This window comes from Paramormyrops kingsleyae, chromosome 2 (assembly GCF_048594095.1).
Source record: "Paramormyrops kingsleyae isolate MSU_618 chromosome 2, PKINGS_0.4, whole genome shotgun sequence".
In the NCBI taxonomy this organism is placed as follows: Eukaryota; Metazoa; Chordata; class Actinopteri; order Osteoglossiformes; family Mormyridae; genus Paramormyrops; species Paramormyrops kingsleyae.
In genome coordinates, this window is record NC_132798.1 from 9,433,080 (window position 1) to 9,454,856 (window position 21,777).

Sequence of the window (21,777 nt, forward strand, 5' to 3'; positions counted from 1 at the left end):
TGGGTGGGCGAACGTAACGCAGCGCTCTTTTATATGCATGGAGATCCCAATGCACTGTTTGGGACTTAAGATAGGCTTCGACTGGAAACTCTGATGCAATTCCGTCTTTAAATTTAGTAAGCTCAAGTCATGTTAAAATCAAGAACTTCGTTGATTTTATTAAAGACCCCAAAATTGCATTTTGGTTAGCGCGGTTGGCAAAGGAAAAGAAGACATCAGTGTTCGATTCTCCGCCCCGGCTCAGTGTGTGTCGTGTGCATCGCGTGCCGTCGCGGGGTTTCCTCTAGATTCTCCGGTTCCCCTCCCCACCGTCCAAAAACGTCCTGGTGAACTGGAGTCGCCAAATTGTCAGTAGATGTGAGTGGTGTGAGTGCCCTGTATTAGGTCTCACGTTATTCCTTGCCTTGTGTCCGTTCTTTTCGGGATACGCTCCGGAACACCGTGACCCAGAAATAAACGAGCGTTATAGAAAATCAACGAATGAATGTTACTAATGTGATGCATTTGTTGATTTTTTTTCTTTTTGCATTTTTTGTCATGTACATTATCCTCCTTTAAAGACATTTATGAAGACATCTTTATGCAGTCCTATTATCCCCATCCTATGGTTAAATAAGACAAACTGGTAGTTGGCCTGTCTTAGCCTGAAAAAAAAACAAAAGGAATCTGCAAATGAGTCAGGATTATATGGTGGAATTATGATTGGCCACACTTATAGCCAGGGGCACCATAAAGGGACGATCCCAAGGGCCTCTGAATGGCAGGGGTCCTACAAAAAGTTGTGACATAATTGCATTGGTCCAATGTTATGTGCACTCTGGGATGGGTCTTTACGATATCATCTGACCCAGGGTTTTGACATGGAGGCTGTTTGCTCACTGAGACTCAGGGAGGCATCATACAGTGGAGCCCATGGTGAGGGTGGGCTGGGGGCGGGGCAGACATCATACAGTGGAGCCCATGGTGAGGGTGGGGCGGGGGGGGCAGACATCATACAGTGGAGCCCATGGTCAGGGTGGGGTGGGGGGGGGCAGACATAATACAGTGGAGCCCATGGTCAGGGTGGGGTGGGGGGGGGGGGGGGCAGACATCATACAGTGGAGCCCATGGTCAGGGTGGGGTGGGGGGGGCAGACATCATACAGTGGAGCCCATGGTCAGGGTGGGGCGGGGGGGGCAGACATCATACAGTGGAGCCCATGGTGAGGGTGGGGCGGGGGGGGCAGACATCATACAGTGGAGCCCATGGTCAGGGTGGGGTGGGGGGGGCAGACATCATACAGTGGAGCCCATGGTGAGGGTGGGGCGGGGGGGGCAGACATCATACAGTGGAGCCCATGGTGAGGTTGGGGCGGGGGGGGCAGACATCATACAGTGGAGCCCATGGTCAGGGTGGGGTGGGGGGGGCAGACATCATACAGTGGAGCCCATGGTCAGGGTGGGGTGGGGGGGGGGGGCAGACATCATACAGTGGAGCCCATGGTCAGGGTGGGGTGGGGGGGGCAGACATCATACAGTGGAGCCCATGGTCAGGGTGGGGTGGGGGGGGCAGACATCATACAGTGGAGCCCATGGTCAGGGTGGGGCGGGGGGGGCAGACATCATACAGTGGAGCCCATGGTGAGGGTGGGGCGGGGGGGGCAGACATCATACAGTGGAGCCCATGGTCAGGGTGGGGTGGGGGGGGCAGACATCATACAGTGGAGCCCATGGTGAGGGTGGGGCGGGGGGGGCAGACATCATACAGTGGAGCCCATGGTCAGGGTGGGGTGGGGGGGGCAGACATCATACAGTGGAGCCCATGGTGAGGGTGGGGCGGGGGGGGCAGACATCATACAGTGGAGCCCATGGTCAGGGTGGGGGGGGCAGACATCATACAGTGGAGCCCATGGTGAGGGTGGGGTGGGGGGGGGGCAAACATCATACAGTGGAGCCCATGGTGAGGGTGGGGTGGGGGGGGCAGACATCATACAGTGGAGCCCATGGTCAGGGTGGGGTGGGGGGGGCAGACATCATACAGTGGAGCCCATGGTGAGGGTGGGGTGGGGGGGGCAGACATCATACAGTGGAGCCCATGGTGAGGGTGGGGCGGGGGGGGGGGGGGGCAGACATCATACAGTGGAGCCCAAGGTGAGGGTGGGGCGGGGGGGCAGACATCATACAGTGGAGCCCATGGTCAGGGTGGGGGGGGCAGACATCATACAGTGGAGCCCATGGTGAGGGTGGGGGGGCAGACATCATACAGTGGAGCCCAGGGTGAGGGTGGGGGGGGGGGGGCAAACATCATACAGTGGAGCCCATGGTGAGGGTGGGGTGGGGGGGGCAGACATCATACAGTGGAGCCCATGGTGAGGGTGGGGCGGGGGGGGCAGACATCATACAGTGGAGCCCATGGTGAGGGTGGGGTAGGGGGGGCAGACATCATACAGTGGAGCCCATGGTCAGGGTGGGGTGGGGGGGGCAGACATCATACAGTTGAGCCCATGGTGAGGGTGGGGCGGGGGGGGGGGGCAGACATCATACAGTGGAGCCCATGGTGAGGGTGGGGCGGGGGGGGGGGGGGGCAGACATCATACAGTGGAGCCCATGGTTATCCCAAGCATATTTAACAGACTCAACAAGCTTTATAAAGTGACATGAAGTGAAATCCTCAGATTCCCTGCATCTCCCTCCTCTGCGCTCAGCTCATCCCAAGCTCTGTTTCTTGCAGGCTGTTGTTCCCGGCTCAGCATCATGGTTATTCTTCAGCATCATTTCAGAGACAGCAAGGGCATGTCGGAGACATAGATCCTGAGCAGGGCTGTTCCCGGCCCACTGCGCTCTCCACTGACAGCACATGTACACACACATAAACGCTTATCTACACGCTAAGTTACTGTAACACACATACATATTTAGAGCATACAGTGCCTGACAAAAGTCTTGTCACTCAACCAAGTTGTAGGAACAACAAATAATAACTTGACCTGTAGTTTATCAGTTGGAATCAGAAATGGCTTATAAGAAAGGCAAAGCCCTCTAGATTATGCTTATTATACCAAAATAAAGTTTTTCATCATTCATTGAGTTTTGTCATGTAATTAGGACAGAAGGGTCAACTTTTGCCTGGACAAAAGTCTTGTCATATACAAAAATAATGTAGAAATTATACATATACTTCATTTAGAATACACAAACATGCTACAATAACATCAGAACATAAAGTCATGGTGCCTTGGAAGAAAGAATTAATAACATGTATGACTTCCATGAGCTTGGAGGACCGCATCCATAAGTCTTGGCAATGACTGAAATAACTTGTTGATGAAGTCATCTGGAATGGCAAAGAAAGCAGTCTTGCAGGACTCCCAGAGTTGGTCTAGATTCTTTGGTTTTGTCTTCCAAGCCTCCTCCTTCATCCTACCCCAGACATGCTGAATAATGTTCATGTCTGGTGACTGGGCTGGCCAATCCTGGAGCACCTTGATCCTCGTCAGTTTCAGGAACTTCAATGTGGAGGCTGAAGTATGACAAGGAGCGCCATCCTGCTGCAGAATTTGCCCCCTCTTATGGTTTGGAATGTAATGGGCAGCAAGAATGTCTTGATAATTCAGGCTGTTGATGCTGCCATCCATTCTGCAGATCTCTCGAACATCCCCATACTGGATGTAACCCCAGACTATGATTTTTCCTCCACCAAACTTGACTGTTTTCTGGGTGAATCTTGGATCCATGCGGGTTCCAACAGGTCTCCTGCAGTATTTGCAGTATTTGGTATGCAGTTCAATGGATGATTCATCAGAAAAATCAACCTTCTGCCACTTTGCCACTGTCTATCCTTGCTGCAAGCTGTGGGCCTTGGCAAATTCAACACGCTTTTTTTGTTGTGTTCTTATTAATGCTGGTTTCTGTGCACTAATTCGGCCATGGAGACCACTGCGTGCGAGAATTCGAGAAACTGTTCTTGTAGACACAGCGGTTTCTGGTGACCAGTTCTGATGTCGCTCTGCTGCAGTTGAAAAAGGGTTGGCCCTGGACTTTAGAAGCAACAAACGGTCCTCTCGAAGAGTTGTCTTACGTGGCCTGCCTGACCTGGGCTTGTCATGAACATCACCAGTTTCTTCATATCTTTTTTTAATCCTCTCCACTTGATGTTTGGATACATTAATGACGTCTGACACCTCAGCAGACTTGGTCTGTGGTTGAATCTTTGGCATGTTGTCAGAAGTCAGGCTGCACTTCAAGTGAAGGTCTGGTTTGCTGGGGATCTTTTTATACACACCTGGGATTATGTTAATTGCAGTATTTGTCACAGGTGAACCTCTAATCTGTGATTGGTTGAATCATTAAAAGACATGACAAGACTTTTGTCCTTGCAAAAACAGGTGTTATGGACTTTAACAAGCTGTGAACATCAGGACACTTTTTGACTGTTTCATTTTGCACCCAGTTATTAATGTGAAAGTCCTTGGCATTAAATTGATCCAATTATCGTAACAATTGATTGATTAGAAATAAAGTTATATGCCTTTTTAAGTTACTATGTCCTTATGTGACAAGACTTTTGTCAATGACTGTAGAGACACAGACAAATATACCCACACCACAGTCCGCACTCCTGTGTGTGCACATCGACACGCCTATCACATTGTCGCAACTCTTGGCTCTCTGGTTATAACAGTTTTAACATGTTTCGTAAAATTTCTCTATTTTCATTAATAAGTTATTTCTGAAATATACTCCCTGTCCAGTGCTAGGTTTGGGTGTATGCCCTTTCGCATAGACGGGACTGTCCAAACCTTTGAGTCATTTCTCTGACTCACGCACCCATGGCTGCAGTGTCTGAGCCAACGGTCAGAGGACATGCACTAAGAGCTGCAGTCAGGCTTCCGAATCGGGAACGTTCCGGAAGGCTTGGGAAGACTGGGACACTAGGTGGCTCCAGCAGGCTGATGGAGGACAGACATCTGCTCTGACACTCTAACCTGTTCCTATCGCAAATAAAAACTGAGAAACTCTAAGCTTATGAAAGCCAAGTCTAGGCTAAGTGTAGTTTACATGCTGGGGCATCTGTGTTTGGATGTGAATGTTCGGGAGATCAGGCAGAAAAATTCCGCTGTAATATGGCACAGAGCTGCAGTGGGTAGCAGTGTAACATCATGTCACTGACTCTCCAAAAATGTCCAGCTGGATGAGCTGAAGTCTCTAAATTGCCCATAGTGAGCGACTGTGTGTGTGTTTGTATTCACCACAATAAAACCTTTTATTGCATTTTTCAGGTCCCCACAATATAAACCTCAATTTTCTAAAAATTTATGAATGCAATAAAAAAGATAAAATAGCCATAATTCTGCAGTTAGGGTTATCATAACTAGGATTAGGGGTATGCCCCATAATAGTAGAAATATACGAAGTGTGTGTGTGTTTGTGTGTTGGGGGGGGGGGGGGGGGGTTTAATAAATTAAACATGTTTGGATGTAGACGCGATCTTTTAACATACATGAGCGATCACAACAGGCTGCTCCGTTTATTTTAGTGTAGACAGGATCAGCTTGTATATGTACCTGTATACACTCACTTAAAGGATTATTAGGAACACCTGTTCAATTTCTCATTAATGCAATTATCTAATCAACCAATCACATGGCAGTTGCTTCAATGCATTTAGGGGTGTGGTCCTGGTCAAGACAATCTCCTGAACTCAAAACTGAATGTCAGAATGGGAAAGAAAGGTGATTTAAGCAATTTTGAGCGTGGCATGGTTGTTGGTGCCAGACGGGCCGGTCTGAGTATTTCACAATCTGCTCAGTTACTGGGATTTTCACGCACAACCATTTCTAGGGATTACAAAGAATGGTGTGCAAAGGGAAAAACATCCAGTATGCAGCAGTCCTGTGGGCGAAAATGCCTTGTTGATGCTAGAGGTCAGAGGAGAATGGGCCGACTGATTCAAGCTGATAGAAGAGCAAATTTGACTGAAATAACCACTCGTTACAACCGAGGTATGCAGCAAAGCATTTGTGAAGCCACAACACGCACAACCTTGAGGCGGATGGGCTACAACAGCAGAAGACCCCACCGGGTACCACTCATCTCCACTACAAATAGGAAAAAGAGGCTACAATTTGCACAAGCTCACCAAAATTGGACAGTTGAAGACTGGAAAAATGTTGCCTGGTCTGATGAGTCTCGATTTCTGTTGAGACATTCAAATGGTAGAGTCAGAATTTGGCGTAAACAGAATGAGAACATGGATCCATCATGCCTTGTTACCACTGTGCAGGCTGGTGGTGGTGGTGTAACGGTGTGGGGGATGTTTTCTTGGCACACTTTAGGCCCCTTAGTGCCAATTGGGCATCGTTTAAATGCCACGGCCTACCTGAGCATTGTTTCTGACCATGTCCATCCCTTTATGACCACCATGTACCCATCCTCTGATGGCTACTTCCAGCAGGATAATGCACCATGTCACAAAGCTCGAATCATTTCAAATTGGTTTCTTGAACATGACAATGAGTTCACTGTACTAAAATGGCCCCCACAGTCACCAGATCTCAACCCAATAGAGCATCTTTGGGATGTGGTGGAACGGGAGCTTCATGCCCTGGATGTGCATCCCACAAATCTCTATCAACTGCAAGATGCTATCCTATCAATGAAAGCGTACAGGTTACAGACGTTTAAATGACGTGGGTCTATTCTTACATCCGGTCAGCCTACGCGAAACCGGCGCCCTACCCGCATCCCCGCCAGCTTACAGACCTCCACCCTTTCGTCAGGCACTGTTTCCGTAACACAACACGGCAGACTGTGCCGACAATGCGCCATCCAGCTACTGCAGCAACAATAAAAAGACACCGAAACGCAAGGAAAATCCATGAATCTAGTTGGAAGCGCATTCTGCTGAGACAGGTGATCGGCAAGCGTGACGGAGCCTGGCAGGTCCGTCTGCGGGAACAGTGCCAGGGATGAGTGTCTGTAACTGCGCTGAGTGCATGCAAATGGGGGAGCGCTTAACGCACGTGTCCCTGTCCTACTGCAGTGCAGCCTAAGGGGATAGCAGGAATTTTGCACAGAAAAACATCTGTCCTCTCATTAAATCCGTCTTCAACACCTATAGCCTATATTAATACAATTTTAAACATCTTGCATGTATCTAATGAATATACTCCAAATGTTATGTTTGGAAACAGTTTCAGATAATGACTAAAAATGAATGACTATAGCAATTAAAACTGCTGTCCTTAGATCATTTCTGTGTTTTATATCCTATTGTTAGGCCTCTGTGTCTGTAAAGGATTATAAGCATTTATTGAATGTACTGAGGCTACCTTCACACTGCCAGCCACATCGTTCAATTCCGATTTTTTGTTCAGATCGGATTTGTCTATCTTGACGGTTCACATTAATAAGCACAAGTGACCTGTATCTGGCTGTAATGTGAACGCATCGGTCCTCCGAAACGTCACGCATGCGCACATTGATACGTTTTTACACGGGTGAAAAGCTGGTCGTAATATTGGCACGTTGTGCGGCCATGACCGCTGCGCTGATTCGAGTCTTTTGCCTCTTTAAACTTTGACTTCAGGATCTTTATTTTCCTTTGGCATTGTAGCCACGTTCGTGTCCGCGCTGTGCCATTTCTTTGGCAATTATTTCAAATACTACTCGATTACAATAGGTTCCTTCCAGTTTAGCTTGAACAGATTCATTTCCCCAAATATCAATTAAATCCCACCCTTCTCCATCCTTCCACTGACTGTTATCGCAGCTCTCCTCCATTTTTACCTTCCTGCGCTGCCGGTGCAGGCTGATGTCAGCGCATGCGTATACGCAAAGAGCCACAGGAATTCCGATTTGAGCGTTCACATTCAGGTCGCATGGCTGCGAATCGTATACGTATCCGATTTAGTACCACATATGAAAGTGGCACAAATCCGATATGAAAAGATCAGATTTGCGTGTCCACACAGCCCTGAAAAGATCAGATCTGTGAAAGGCCCCGTTTACACTGCAGGTCTTGATGCCTAATTCCGATTTGTTGCCTATATCCGATTTTTTGGACCGTCTGTTTACACGGTCTTTTTAATTGTGACCCATATCCGATTCGTGTGTTTACACTTGCTATAATTTCACGCATGCTCAACGGGGGTTTTTGCACGACACCGTAGCCAAGACGGACGAACGCGAAATTTGTTTTATGATAGCTTTGCGATGTATGCGAAGTTCGCCGAACAACATCACGATTTTGAGGCGAAGGAGGAGGAAAAGGGCCATCATTGCAGCCGAAATATCCTCGAAAACAGATTTGTTTCTGTAGGAACCTTTAATTTTATCCTGAACGGATTCTTCTCCCCACAGGGTGAGAAGGTAGGCTATTTCAGGCGCCGACCACTGCCCTAACACTTTCCTCCTCCATGTTTCGTGTGTTTCTTGAATGTCACGCTTCCACACGTACTTCCCACGTACGCAGTTTAATGACGTACAGAACGCAATGCCTCAGAAAATCCGATCTGCCTGTTTACATTACAGTCGCATTGGCCCATATCTGATTTATATCTGATTTATTTCCACATATGAATGAGGCCTGAAACCGATCTCGAAATATCCGAATGCATGCGTTTTTTCCCCATTTACACTGTCACAGAATAGATCCGATCTGTGTCACATATGAGCAAAAAATCGAAATTAGGTCGCATTTAACATAGTGTGAACGTAGCCTGAGTAATCTTTTTAAATCACTTTCCATAACTTTTTTGAAAGTTATTTTCAAGTGATCCAAAAAAAGCTTATATTGAAAGACTAAGGTTATATAAAGTACATTATAAATTAAGTGCAAATAAAACGTTAATAATGTTAATAAAATGTTAATAATAATGTTCCTTTCCCATAATGCTTTGCATGCTATTCTGTCTGACTCTTATGTGGTAAATGATGCTCCCAGCTGGCATTTAGTTGCAGTCGCAGCGCACAGCTGCTGAGCTTCACCTCAGAAGGCGACGAGGCGGCAAACAGGGCGCTAAGCATCAGGAAGATGATTGATTGCGTGACGACTGACCACCGGGGCATGTTTGTGCTGTAACACGAACACGCCACTTCTTATTTAGTGTAGGAAAAGGACATTTTTCTAACAAGCTGGATAAACTAATAAATACAAGCATAATAAGTACGAGTTTTAGCGTAGAGGAACAGTACAGCTGTTTGTCAATGCAGCGTGAAACATCACATCTGCTTCTTGTGTCCTTCACAGCCATGTCATTCTAGGAACTTAACACTGCTTCACAGAAGGTGCTGCCTGTAATTTACCTATCCTGTTTCAGGGGAAACGGTTTACACCTTTTTAATCTCTAGAATTTGTGGACCTGAAGTTCACAACCGAGTATTAATTTGGATCCTTTGTAGATCATCTCTGTCAGGTCTACCGCCCTCTGCTGGTGAGCTTTTCTCAGAGCCTTTTAAATAATACTGAATGCTTTATTAAAGGTGAACCTTAACAGTACTATATATATATATATATATATATATATATATATATATATATATATATATATATAATTTATTGTGATTATACAGTAGAACATTGACCTAAAATGAAATGCTAATGTTTTCTCTGTCACATGTGTTCGCCAGCCCCCCAGAATCTACCCGTGTGCTGCATTTTCTCTGCGGGACAGCTACACCCCACCCCCCTGGGGTCCTCGCACCCCCCACCCAGTCACCCCGGGCAGCTGAGTTACACCGTCATTTGTTAAACACAAGTAAGAGAAACAAACTTCTAGCGCTCTCCGTTCCCCACAGGAAACTTGGACATGGACCAGGCTGCATACGTTTTGAAAAATAAATTCTTTTAAGAGTCATTTTGGCTTAAGTGCGCGGTGTAAAAAGGGAAAGAACACAGCTCTGATGGATGAGTTAACCTCTGTCAGCGCCACTAGCTGCTCGGCTAGCAAAGGCTTCACAGAGCGGCTCTCACACGCTATGGACCTCTGTTTTTTAATAGAGCCTCTGGACATACTGGCCTTCATCTTAAAGGAACACGCACCACGCAGCGCTCACACTGCCGGTCCAGCTCGGCCCATGTCCCTCCTCTTCCTCGCTGCATGGGCCCCGGTGACAGAATGATGGATTTTGGGCCTGATAGGTCTGCCGATTGAAATGTTTGGTTAGGCCCGGCGGCAGAACCGGGACGCGGCTCAGCTGCCTTATCTCGTTAATGTAGCACGTCTCTCGCATTTCGTGGCTGCGTGTGACCGCTAGGCCGCTATAGCGGAGCCTTAAAGCAGCTTCGCATGCGCCACTTCGCTTAAACACCGAACGCCCGCCCCCAGCTAAATGCATCAAGTCAAACTTCACGGCTGGTCTCCCAACCGCCTGATCCTGCAGTTTTTTTTTGCCCGAGTTGACCAAATTGGTTAAACCAAAGCAGTATTTCAAGCCACTTAAATATATGGATACAGACTGAATTTTTTTTGTTGGCTATAAAATGAAAGTGCAGAAAAAGGAAAGAAATGACTTGATATGTTTAACATGACCATCTCATGAATTTATATCTTCATAAGCAGTCTTGCTTATGCCCTATCAGTGCTCACACTCCTGCCCTCCTCTTCCTGGGAGATACTCCAGGATCATCCTGATGCTGCACTGGATTAACAGTTAATGGAAAATGGATGGATGGGTGGGTGGATGGATGGAAGAAATGGGACCTGTTTTGTGCAGGTCCAACGTTTCCTCTTTCTGAAATATGTCGGTTTGTGTCTTTTTCCCTTATGGAGGATCTGAATTACCTTTTATTGGTTGTCAGGATGATCATCTCATTAAAACAGCCTATAGGGTGAGGTCTACATGGGTCAGTGCCCAATAGGCAACCATTGCCGGTCCGATGGCATAAAGCAGAAGATGCTTATGGAGAATTAAAGCTCCCGTGCTTTGGAGTTTGTGTATCTCTTCAGTTTGGGCTTAGGTTGCTCCTTCTCTCTCGGATTAACCCGCCGAATCGTCTGAGCCGCATTTTCAGCAAAGTGCCTGCATTCCAGAGCCTCACCATGACCGTGACCCGCGGGTAAAACACTGCCCCTCCATGCATCTCTCAGCCAGTCTGCAGTGTTATCCGCAGAAATAATAAACCAGGACTCCAAAGGGCAAATCGACTCTTTATAATCCCCATCCATTCTGCAGCCTTATCTATTTTGATAAAATATATATTAATTATCTATTTTGATAAATGTATATTAATTTCCTTAGGGAATGCTGGGAGACATAGACCAGGTCCACATCAACATGTGAATGGTGATGTCCACCATTGAGGTCAGGGCATGAAAAATGAGAAGAACGGGGCATTTTTTGGGATAGACTGACTTATTCCCACGTAGGCAGCAACCACTAGGGCAAACACCTGTGACTCCAAAGACATTATTCTCTATCACGGCAGTCCTGATGGGAAGAAAATGGGGAGGAGACGTTTTCATAACTTATATGTGAGTCACTGCTCTGGAAGGTCACAGATTCTGACTGCGGGACACCCGGGGCGGACCTGGGGAGGAGAGCATGTCAGGTTACTCCTGGGGGGGGGGGGGGGGGGGCGACTGAATAATGGATGTGTTCTTGCATTGCCTAAGGCTAATTTATTATTTGAGCATCCCATTGTTTTCACAGGGCTACTGAAGTCAAGGCTCCATGGCTGGCTATCGGCGTGGGGGGGTGGGGGGGGTTACCGGGCTGTTGCTCTGGAGCTGTTGTGTTTTCTCTCCAAACACGCCAGTCCCCACCATGCTCCCCTCGTCTCCCGATAACACTTTTGGGGGTTATCGATGGGGGCAACACAGATTACAAGGCTTTAAATCGTATTCACATTATTTTTTCTAGCAGGATTTGGAGCCATTTTAAATTTTCAAACAGGAAGCAGGACTTTTCAGGAACATAGGGAAGCCTGTCACTTTTTCTGACCGTGAACTTGGCTTTGTGTTCAGGCTTTGCTCAGGGCAGCCCTTTCTGACCATGAACTTGGCTTTGTGTTCAGGCTTAGCGCAGGGCAGCCCTTTCTGACCGTGAACTTGGCTTTGTGTTCAGGCTTCGCGCAGGGCAGCCCTTTCTGATCGTGAACCTGGCTTTGTGTTCAGGCTTCGCGCAGGGCAGCACTCCTTGCTTTGGCATAGATCTGCACATAGCAACAAGAGTGTGTCATGTAATGTGAGCAGGAAGTTTTCTTTGGGTATCGCTGTAGGTTGACGGCAATAACACAGCCGAAACCATGTAGCGACATTTCCTACTGGAGTGGCCTTTGTTTCAGCAACAATACGAGAAAGGTCATGCTCTATTTGAACATTTGAACACCTTCATAGCACTTGTTAGATCATTTCGCACCGTAATATATGTGCTGTATACTCATTAGGCCCTATACTCGCCGTATATCCAATGTGGCGTAGGATGTCTGCACGGTTTTTTTGTTTCATGACCTGCTATTCATAAGAAAAACCCTTTGTAAGTTTAGTGTAAATGCAAAAAGAAATTATTCCCTACTTGTGGTTAATGTTTTTGCCACATTAAAAATAAGTGTTCAAACAGCTGACCAGACTTCCCTGGATATTTTGTTCCAAATATTCGTGGAATGTGCATGCGATTTTCCTAAACATGTCATAATATTTGTGATCATGATAATTTGATTGGAGTGAGACCACTTGATTGATTAGGACACTGCATGAATGGGGTAGCAGTGGGATGACTCAGGACAGTGCCACCCCCCCACCCCCCCACACCTAATTCCTAATGTTTCTGTCACTTTGCCAACAGCTCCAGACTGGAACCTGCACATGAAGGCCCAATTTTCTCAAGATACTGTCGAGTCTACACTTAGGCAAACACTCCCTTAATGAGCCTAATCCATTCTTCTGCACCCTGGGGGGGGGTCTCTCTGTTAATTCATTAATATCAGGTGGCAGCCAAAGGGCATGCTCTGGGGTGAAACATGCTCTGGGGTCGTTAACGAGCAACAAGTGCCAATTAATCGTGTCTCGCCGAGGAAAATATCCGTACGCGGCACAGGAATCATTCCAGTTAAACTTTTTTACCTCGATATCCCAGTGCTGTCGGCAACCAGCTCTGTTGTGAAACAAATCATCCCAACGGAGCCGTTGATAAACGGTTTAATTTTAACATTACGCTGTATTTTTCATCTGTAGGAGAAATGGCTTTTGAAACTTTTTTTGGATGTACAAACTCACACACGTCCAAACATAAATAATGGAAAATAATGAAGCTGTTATTGCTTTTTCCCCATTTGTTAGCATTTAATGTGAACGTTGCACTTTATAGACAAAGTGAAAGTAATACAATGTTGCTGCAGGTTGTGGGAAAATAATCTTTGGAAATCTAGGGTGTACAAAGCTGCAGGCATGTATGATATCTTACAGTCTCCTACCCTGAAGTAGAAGGTCACCAGGTAGTATAGCTCAACCTTCTGAAACCTCTATGAACCTGTAAGCCACTTACACTTGTGGGTCTACAGGTCACATGTGGGGATTGTAACCTGTTCTGTAACAACCGCCTTCTGCTTGTCCGTAAGAATGGCTTTGGGAAAGTGGGGGCTGGAGGGCGTCCCATTTGCTCAGACTGCGGCTCAGACACGACACGGTGCTGCACTGCATTGTGGGTCCAGAGAGAGTTCGTCAGGGGGCCAGCGGCAGACCTGCTCCCCCATGACCCCAACCTGGCAGATGTGCCTCTGTGTGCCTCGCTGACCTCAGCTATCAGACCCCCAGCACACCATGGAGACTGGAGCTCTGAAACTGGATCCACCAATAGTGAGGCGCCCCCACTCCCTACCGCCAATGGGAATGACAGAAGGGACACCTGGCCCTAGACAGAAGCTGCTCTGTCAGTTTGCAACTTTAATTTACAATATTCATGTTTTTCAATACCCATGCAAAGCTTCTTTAATGCATAATTTACCTCTAATGCAACTTCAGTTTACCTGGTTGGATAATTATGAGCAAATAAAGGTTCTAAGTTCTTCTAAAAAGATACTGTTAAATCCCACAGGCAAACAAGCGCATCCAATTAACTCTAATTAGCATTTCCACCTGTCAATCCACCTGTTGATCTCCGTATTTAAGTCCTACAAGCTCGCTGCTCCTGTCGAAAGCCAATCTCATGGTGTCTCCTGAGCAGTTTGTCTGGCTTCTTAGGCTCTTCTGACTCTGCGATCCATGGCTATTCCTAGTTTCACTCTGCCTCACAGCCTTTGAACCTTCCCTATGCGATTTCCTCACTTGTACCATGTTCTCATAGGACTGATCCCCCAGTTATTGAACTCTCCACCTCCGCCATCAAGACCCCAGCCTGCCGACCTCTGTGCCTGTTTGCCAGTTTTACTAATAAACCCCTGGTTTTGGTGTCAGGGTCTCCCAGACTGTTCATTCCTGCATTTCTTTCGTATGTATAATAATGCCGATTCACATGCTACTCTACAATGATACAGTGCCACAAATCTGAAAGATCTCAGCCTGTCAGTGATGCAGCTGGTATCCTTTGGTTTCCCACCATTGAGGCAGCAGTTACAACAAGTCCAGAAGCTACTCCTGTTCCCTCTTATCCTCTAAGAGCAGTCGGGAATGGAAAGGAACACAGCCTAATGCTAGAGCGTGTATTTGCAAGTTATATGTGAAAAAATATACTTCTATTGCTTTTTATTGCCATTGTTTTCTGGTGTATGAACAGGTCGTAGTTCAAAAATATGGTGCTTCCTATGAGATTATGGCTTCTAATCGTAGAATCTCTGTTTTCATTCACTCCTAGTACACCGTATGCACGTTGCAAGTCCAAGAATCATTAGAAATACTCCATTTGCTGTAATGTTTAACAGCAGCTCTCTATCTGAACCCAGTGTCCTGAAAATTATATCCACTGAACCCTTTCTGAAGGGAACAAAATTTCAGCCCCTGGATTTTCAATATTTCTCCCCCAAATAAGCACTTGTCTATTCCATCGGTTATGTTTCACACAAGTTCGAAGAGCAGACAGAGCAGAACATAATCATTTATATGCCAAGGTCTCCTTGTGAATTGCAACACTATTCTAAAGTAAATGTGTTTGGTGTGATAGAGCAGGAACTGTGATTCCCAGAAGTTATTTTCAAGGAGACTTTCCACATATACACGGGAAACAGCTAAGACCCTGAATTCCGGATGCATAACTGGGTTTGCTTCTTGATCGAATCCATCCCAGTCCTCCAGCCTTCCTTCCGCTGGAAGAGATATTAGCACATTCACTTGGACCTGCTGTACACAGGAATGCATTGCAGATAGAAATACCATGTAGTCATTAAATAAACAATCAGGAAAACAGATTGGGAAATATAATGTGTTTTTTTTTCCCAAAGCTTTGGTCCCATATGTCAGCAATTTGTGGGCATTGTGTATTTTGGCCAGGACCATGGGTTCATGATGGATGATGGGGGGGAAAAAAAAATCACAAACCACTGGCCTTAACGCAGACATCCAAATTGCTTTCAGCTGATCGCTTCATTTCAGTGGATATTTATTGAGTGGATTACCGTACACCTCTGTGTTTACCGCTGCCAAGGAGCAAATAGGAGAGGCCAGCTGTCAGGGAGACCAATGTTATTTTTCGTCTTAGTTGGTTAAATACACAAATTTAAACGAGGGTAGTAAGTACAACAACTGATAGGGTCTGGCCACATGGCACCCAGCTATGAAGAGGTGATGGGCCGTTCATTGAGCCTTGAATGGTAAACTCTTCCCATATGACAGCACCATAGACTTGTCTTACTGATGCCAAAGCATCACACTACAAACCCCCAAGGTCAGTGTCTTGAGACGGCAGGCTAAGTCGCATTCAATCTTCTCCCTTGATTACAGCTTAGAAGAACATACAGAAAATGCGAGTGTTTCCATTGTCTGCTTTAGAGTGGGCTGGATCTGTTAGGCAGAAACATCAAAGAAAACGTACATTATTCATTCTCAGATCAAGAGTTTCTGATGATGGCAGGTATTCATGCTCCTGCATTTTTTTTTTTTGTGGTGTGCGTGACCACATCTCAGTCATCTTCCCCCAAACTAATCCCCAACGTTATGCACGGTGTGCTTTGACGAGAAGCTGAGATTCTCTGGCCAGGTCCTGCTAGAAGGCTGTTAGAATTGCTTCATAGAGTGCGAGTCATCCTGACGTAGCTGCAACTGCTGAATGAGCGGAAATGACAGAGCCTCAAGCGACGTGAAGGACGCCAAGGCCTGATAGAGCTCGTCAATGATTTAGAAAACTACTTAATCTAGAAACATACCATTTTCATTTGAAAACTCCCCTTTGATGTCGATGCCATCAAGAAAGGACGTGTTTGAGGTTTCAGAATGTTACTGATTGATAGTAATTATAATGCTTCCCCTTTAGTGTGGTGACCACATATCTGTTTGTCTTCCCTTCTTCCGGGCAGCTGATTGGAGGAGACAGACTCCCAAATGGTTTCTGCATCCCTTTAGTTCATAGAGAAGCTGCTTGCTGCACATGCATCAAGGGGAACACAACAAGACCGCATGTTACTGATAAGACATCATCATCAGACTTAGCTGATGAATTTCATATACAGTTCTTTGCAGCTTCCAAAAATGTCTTCATTCATGACAGGGACACACAAGCATAGCCAGGAATGACTGAATAAGTAAGAACTTGCTTGTGATTTTCTTGGCTTTAGGAAAAGATCATTAGGAATTCCTGGTATGATTATCATTATTTGCATTAATTTCACAGGCTTCTAGGGTCTGTATGTATCATTTTACTGATAGTTTCAAGAGAGTGATTGAGACTTCAGAGCCATTGGGGAGCCCTGTACTTTAGTTCTCCTTCATTTTGCCACCTTTCAACCAATCAGAACACTTGTAACAGATTAGTATAATGTGTTTTAGCACCAGGTTACATTAATTCAGATACACGTCTTGCTTACCACACGCACCGCAATACATGGCTGTTGTTTTGTTTTTTTCCTCCAGCAGCTGCGGCCAACCATATTTCAGCAAGGTGGGGAAATAATTTTCCCCTTTTCTCCAAGCATTGTTTTATCCCCTGTGGAAAATACAGGAAAGGCATTTCGTAACGACTACTGCTGTAAAGCTGCACTATATCAAATGCGACCTGATTGACTGCTTGTGCAGATTATGCCAAAGGAAACACCCTTTTCAGACTGGCACATTTGGAAAAGGGGAGATCAACTACCTATTCAGGTAACTCATCGCGGGAGGAAAATGGTTTCCTTTCGACAGCTCGTATCTGCCTGCGGTGACCTGGGTGACTCCTAAGTGGCAGAGCGCCCGCCCAGTCAGGGTGGAACCCCCCCCCCGGGTGTAAACAGAGTGGCCTCAGGATGCTCCGCTCAAACAGAGGGTCTTTGAGTTCAAGTGGATAAGCTGTCACTTGGAAACGTCTGGATGCGGGGGTCACTGGCATGAGAGGAATTGTGTATTTAGCTTTACGTCGGCCTCAATATCCTGGGCCTGGCACTGATCCCCTGCGATGTACGACCCCCCCCCCCCCATCGCTGACATCATGAGGCTCCCCCACAATGAGTGTTCTGTAATCAATGCCAGCAATCACACAGCCAATGGAGGACTAGGCTGGAATTGCCTTACATGCAGGAATAAGATACTCAGCTAGAGAGTGAGGACATTACCACCTTACCTGTTCAGCTGATTAGGTCAACATAGTTAATTTAGGGATCAGAGTCATTAACCAGCCAAATCTGTAAAGAGGATGAGGTCACTGAAAACAGGTCAGACCTGTATCAGGAATGAGGTCATTAATCCCAGTGAAGTGGTCAAAATCAATATCAGAATGAACAGAAGGAGATGATGTCACTGACTGCATAAAAATCAGGGTGAAAACATACACCCAGCGTTAGCTGTTCACGCTATTTGGGACTATGTCTCTTCCGTTCACTACATTAAAAATGAATTAAATTGAATGCACGATTCACTGCAGCAGTCTTTTCTGAGGTCTAAATCACACATTTCGAAATCCTCATATATAGCAGAGTTTATTTAGCCAATTGAGCTGCAAGCGTGGACACGCCACCCCCTGCAGTCAAGGTCGAGAGTGTGATTGGTTTCTTTAGCTATGGGTGATGGACATACTCCTTGCAGTAAAACATGATATATGTTGCACAACACGATACAGTTGGCTTTGTGCATCCATGAGAGTTTACCACACAGTGACGTAACTAACTAATGAAAACTACCTTTATAAGCATTGAATTCACCCATATTATATCAATATATCATCTGAACAGTGAGTTGCCCTTTTTCTATTGGCTGGCAATCACATGACCCCTGCAGCAACCCAGACCCTAAGCATTTATACACTTGGTAGTTCCTCAAACTAACTCCAGTAGTGTGCAAACATCCGGGTCAGAAGACGCTAGCCCACAGACAGCTGCCCGCCTCTTACATCATAGGAGATTACAGATACATACATGCCCACCATGAAAATGGGCCAGCTGAATGACTGGTCCTGGGAGTGCTGGTGGAAATGGGGGATGGGGCTTCAGCTTAGATGGACAAGACCACCTCTGAAAGAAGAGAAACTGAGAAGAAAAAGAAAAATAAGGGCACAGAGCTTCACCTGTCTTTTTTTCCCCAGTGATTGGCTTCTACAAGCATTGATTGGCTCGAGCCGAAAGCTCATCTGTGACAGTGCGGGATCATGGTGACCCATACCGTAACTGTCCTCGAAAAAGCAAACACGCGACCGGGACAGGAAGTCAACCTGCAACCCGATCCAAAGGAAGGAAGAGGTCCGAAACAGGACTTCAGACCTTTCACCAGGCGTATTCATCATGGGACTGGCCCCAGACTCATTAAGCCACATTGCTGCTCTTAACTAAACATCTTTTCCATAAAATAAATGCTTCCAGGTTACTTACAGCCCAGGTTGTGAACGCATCTGATCCCAATTACCCCAGCGATACTGGGCTCTCCCAGCCCCCTGCTCCGACTGCACCATGGCAACAAATAGGAAGTGTGCTCCAACACAGATACGCATGTTTCCCTTCAGTTAAAAAGGGGAAAGGCATTATTAAATAATTGGTTCCTGCTGTTTTTTTTATTCTTCATAATATTAATCTTGGGGTGACTGGAGCTTGTTCTGTTCCTGGTGTTTTTGGGAAAGGCAGGCTGGGGTGGTTACCTGGATGGCAAGCTGGGCTGGGGGGGCCGGGGCAGGGTTGGCACAGGGAGTCACAGTGCAGGGCACAAGTGCGTAGATAAATGGACTAGAATTTTCTTTTTCTAACGTTGTGGGTCAGCAGCCGAAAGTTGAGACGAATATAGAACCAAAAAAAGGACAAGCTGTGGAACATATGTTTCTGGAGGTTGACAGAAAGGTTGTTGTTGTTGGAGAAGATGAATGGGTGAACCAAGGAAGATCAGAGCCCAGCTGGACTTTCTCATTCTTCTGCTCCAGGGCTGTGGAAGTCTCAGCGCACTAGCAATGCTGGTCCAGGACCAGAACCAGGACCGGAGGAGAGCGGCTCATGCCTGCCCTCACTTTGGGGTATAGACGACGCCATTTCTGGAAAGAGAGACCCCCCCGCCTGGCCCCCCAGACAATCTTTTCAGTGTTAACAAACATACTTTTCATCAAATGACACTGACAATGATTAAACCTCCAACCCAACACTCTACAGTATACCCTGTAACTCATCAGCATTTTGAGCAGAGCTGCCCAGATCTCTCCCTCTCTCTCCAGCGTGTCCTGGGTCTGCCCCAGGTTCTCCACATGGTTGGACATGCCCAAAACACCTCCCCAGGAAGGTGTCCAGTAGGCATCTTAGTCAGATACCAGAACCACCTCAGCTGGCTCCTTTCAATGCAGAGAAGCAGCAACTCAACTTTGAGCCTCGATTGAGCCTCTGACATGCATTTAATCTGTATGCAGAGGAACAGAAGCTCTACTTTGAGTCCCTCCAAAAGGCTCTGACATGCATTTAATCCATAATCTTAATCATTTTTGCAGCACTCAAGGTAATTAAAGGTATTTTACTTTCTTTATATATTCAAAAAATACCATGGTGGGGATACAGTGGTCCTTCCAAACCCCCCTCCAGAATGCACCAAAGCAATTTTACAAGTAATCAAAACCGGAATCCAAGTCCCGACCCCTCTAAGTATAGACCGCTAACTATTTTTCTGTGAGTAGTACATTCTCCTGACAATAATAAAGGGCACTACACCCCCTGGTGGCAACAAATTAAACCTACCAAGAAAATTTACTTCATATGACCTACTTATAGTTTACGTACGTTAGGTAAGTTCTTTAAAATGTGAATATTTTAAATTAATTTTGTCTGGCCAGAATGGACAAATTCCTTAGCAGCTTATTATTATTATTATTATTATTATTATTATTATTATTATTATTATTAAATCATCCATAAGGATAATGTGCTGTGGATTCAGCCAAGCGCTCAGTTAGAAGGTGTTGTTAGAAGGAATTTGAATGTCACAAGGCCGACGTAAAACTTGCCAATTGAAGCTTGCCACTCATCCGGGCTGGACTGGAATTAAATATCAGCCTTGGACTTTGAGATCTCACATGAAAAATTGTGATAAATTGTGCGGAGGGGGACGGGGGGTCCTCCATTTTTGTCCCACTTACCCATTGGCGCACCGGGAAAAGCCCGGTGTATCCGATGCCCACTCCAGCCCTGCTATCCACATACGTAGATGACTGCAGGATTGGAAGACACAATGGCAAGTAAATCGAAAAACACGGACTACAAACAAACCCATGAATATACGCTAGACTGTCCGATATTTAAACCCACTAGACAATAGCGCTGCTCAGCGTGTAATATGTAGACTTGCCACCCATCGATGTAGTTATGTAAGCATCGGTATTGCTAATGCGCTATACAGACAAAAGTATTGGGACACACCTCTTAATCACTGAATTCAGGTATTTCATTCAGACCCATTGCCGCAGATGCATAAAATCAAGCACTTAGCCATGCATTCTGGTTTACAATCACTTGTGAAAGAATGGGTTGTTCTGAAGAGCTCAATGAATTCAAATGTGGTACTGTCATAGGATTCCACCTTTGAAAATAAATCAGTTCATGAAATTCCTTCCCTGATAGATAATCCATGGTCATCTGTAAGTGGTATTATTGCAAAGTGGAAGAAACTCAGCCACGAGACCACGTATACCACGTGAAGTAACAGAGCGGGTTCGCTGAATGCTGCCGCCCACATTGCGTAAAAGTAGCCAACACTCTATTGACTCAGTAACTGCAGAGCTCCAAACTTCCTCTGGCATTAACCCCAGCACAAAAACTGCACCAGGAGTTTCATGGAATGGGCTTCCATGACCGAGCAGCTCCATGCAAGCCTCACATTACCAAGTGCAATGTCAAGTGTCAGATGGTGTAATAGATAGCACACCACCACTGGACTCTGGAGCAGTGGAGTTATGCTCGGTGGAGTGACGAATCATGCAGGGATCTCTGTCTGGCAGTCTGATGAACTGGTCCGGGTTTGGCAGATGCCAGGAGAATGTTACCTGACTGACTGTAGGAGGGTTAATGGGGTTGTTTTCAGGGGTTGGGCTAGGCCCCTTAGTTCTATGCTTCCTACTTTGTGGGAACAGTTTGGGGAAGGTCCTTTGCTGTTCCAGCAAGACTGTGTGCCAATGCACCAAGCAAGGTCCATAAAGACATGATTGGGTGAGTTTTGTTTGGGAGAACTTGACTAACAGAGCCCTGACCTCATATCCGTCCAACACCTTTGGGGATGAACTAGAA

At 46.1% G+C, this 21,777-nt stretch overlaps 1 long non-coding RNA gene across 1 annotated transcript; it reads right to left on the reverse strand.

The window, feature by feature from the left end:
• Nucleotides 1–16,054: 16,054 nt before the first annotated feature.
• LOC111833722 (uncharacterized) lies at nt 16,055–17,008 on the reverse strand. Its single transcript, XR_002835822.1, has 3 exons — nt 16,939–17,008; nt 16,273–16,487; nt 16,055–16,171 (listed from the first exon to the last, which is right to left on the reverse strand). It is a non-coding gene; the product is annotated as an uncharacterized lncRNA (long non-coding RNA).
• Nucleotides 17,009–21,777: the final 4,769 nt, after the last annotated feature.